A 2,696-nucleotide genomic window follows, 5' to 3' on the forward strand; every position below is an offset into this window, starting at 1 on the left:
TGTATTTAAATAAATATTTAATCAAATTAATTTTTATGATTTTATTTTCGTTAGTTCATTTTCAAAATTTTAATTTTATCCCATAGCCATTATAAAAGAAGAAAGAGAAGGACAACGAGAAATAACACGAAAAAAATCAAACTACACCTTCTTTTAATTTCTTTTCGAGTTTTTCTTTGTCAAAAATAATTAGCTACATGATAGAAAAGTTGTTTGTAATTTTATCTTTCAATGTTTGAGAAATATCAAGAAAAAAAAAAGTATAGATAACTAACTAAGTGGAGTGGACTTAAGTTAATTTTTTAAATTTTAAAAAATGCACCAATCATTATTTTTGTAGTGCGTACATTTATCATTTTCTTCCTCCTCTTCTTCTACTTCTTTCCTCTCTTCTTCTTCTTCATTAAATCTGCACTGTAGCACTGTACTACCCATCATCGTTAGTCGTGTACTCGTGTGCCACGCCGCCCATCTTCGTGCATTGGTCTGTGGCCGTCGCAGTGGCACACACCAGTCCGTTGTGTGCTGTGTCCACCGTGTCACCTATTGCCTGCGCAACAGTCCGTCGCGCATCGTGCCCACTGCGCCACCATCATCTGGGCACCAATCGCCACACACGTCATCTTCTTTTTCTTTTCCGTTGCACACTGCCCTACCGCACCGCCCATCATCCTGCACCAGTCGTCACTCACTTCTTCTTACTTCTCCTCCTCCTAGGTGTTGGATAATGGGATAAGTACTTTTTTCGTCCCTAAGGTTTGAGATCAAAATCAAAATCGTCTCTGACCTTTTTTTGTTATTAAAATCATCTTCAACGTTACAAAATGTTATAAAATCGTCCTTTTCTACTTCAATTTTATTTTTTTTACCAAATTATTCTTATTAAATATAAAAAATTATAAAATTATAAAATAAAATAAAAAATAAAAAAAAAGAAAGAAAACAAAGGGGAAGGGGAAGGGGAATCACGCAGAGGGTGGGGGACAGGGAAAAAGAAAGGGGAGGTCATGCCGTCGTTTGGGCTGCCTTGGAGGTGCACCCGCTGCCGCCCCTGCGTCCAACCCGCAGCCACCGACCGTCGCAAGCTTGCATGGAGGTACCGCCGCTGCCGTCCAGCTCCCGACCCTCCGTTGTTCGCTGTTCGAGTTCTACCTGCCTCTTCTCGAAGCCGCCACTTGCCCCTGCAAGCCCTCGCCGCTTTGTCCTCCGTCTCGATTCCAAGGGAAGACCGCCACCAGGAGTGGTGGTGGATTAGTCACGCACTTCTCCCTTCCGTGCCGCGAAATCACCGACGGCAGCTCTGCTCCTCACATCGTCATCAATGGCGGTTGTCCGCGGGTTCGGCACCTCCCAAGGAAGAAACCGAGCCCTGTCCCGTCGCCGCCGCTGAAGTGAGGTCCCGTCGCCATCGAGCCCTGTTGTTGCTTCTGCTTTTCTGCTTTTGCTTTATGCCTTCTGCTTCTACTTTTGCTTCTATTTTTGCTTTTGTTGTTGCTTCACCATTGTTGATTCACCCTTCACAATTGTTGTTGTTAATTTATTATTGGTGATACTGCTTCTGATTATAGTAAATTAGTAATTGCTTCTGATTATAGTAATTGCATGGTGGCAGTGATGATGGTGGTGAGGAAAGGGAGAGTGAGGAGGTGCAAAGGGGAAGAGGTGATGGCTATATTGCTGTTAATTTAATTTTTTGCTTCTACTTTTGCTATGTTCTGTCTGCCTGATAAAATGAAGAAGAGTGAGAAGCTGGAAGGGGAGGAGGGGTGGGTGTCCTCCGGCAATGGTAATTGCCGCGGCGAAGGTGAGAAGAAGAGGGTGATGGTGAAGAGTAGAAAGAAGGGGATTGGCTTTTTTTTTTTTAATATTATTTTTATTAATAATGAAGGATAATTTGGTCAAAAAATATAATTGAAGTAGAAAAGAACGATTTTATAATGTTTTGTAATGTTTGGGATGATTTTAATAAGAAAAAAAGGTCGGGGACAATTTTGATTTTGACCTCAAACCTTAGGGACGAAAAAAGTACTTATTCCCTGGATAATTTATATAACTAGTTTTGGATTTTTTTTATCTTTTGGATCTTAGATGTGTTTTTTTATATGTTTTCGACGTTTTTTTTATGTTTTGGATGGTTCTTTTTTTTAGACTTTTGGATGTTTCTTTTATTAATTTTCAGATTTTTTTCAATATTTTTGGATATGTCGTTTTGTTAGGTTTTAAATTTTTTAAATTGATTTTAGATCTTCTTTTTATTAGATTTTGGATGTTTTTTTTGTTATGTTTTAAATATTTCTTTTTATTAGGTTTTAGATATTCGTTTTATAATAATTTTAGATATTTATTTTTAATTGATTTTAGATGTTTCTGATGATAATTTAAAATTACATATATTAAAAAAAAATTTAAAATATGGCACAATTCATTTTTTTTGTTTTTTTTAATGTACTTATTTTTCTATTAGTTGGTTACAGTTGATTATATTCTCAGTTAGTTACCTAATAAATTTGTTAAGAAAATACAGGAGCAAAAAAAACTCCCCAATTGATGGTTGGTCAAAGAAAAGAGGAAAGTGTAATAATTATTATTAGATCACCACTACATATTTTTTACACGTAGGTGCAAATATGATTATTATTAATTAATTATATATTGAAATTACTTTTTAATTAATAAAATAAAGAGGAGGTATATTA

This window comes from Arachis ipaensis, chromosome B10 (genome assembly GCF_000816755.2).
Source record: "Arachis ipaensis cultivar K30076 chromosome B10, Araip1.1, whole genome shotgun sequence".
NCBI lineage: Eukaryota > Viridiplantae > Streptophyta > Magnoliopsida > Fabales > Fabaceae > Arachis > Arachis ipaensis.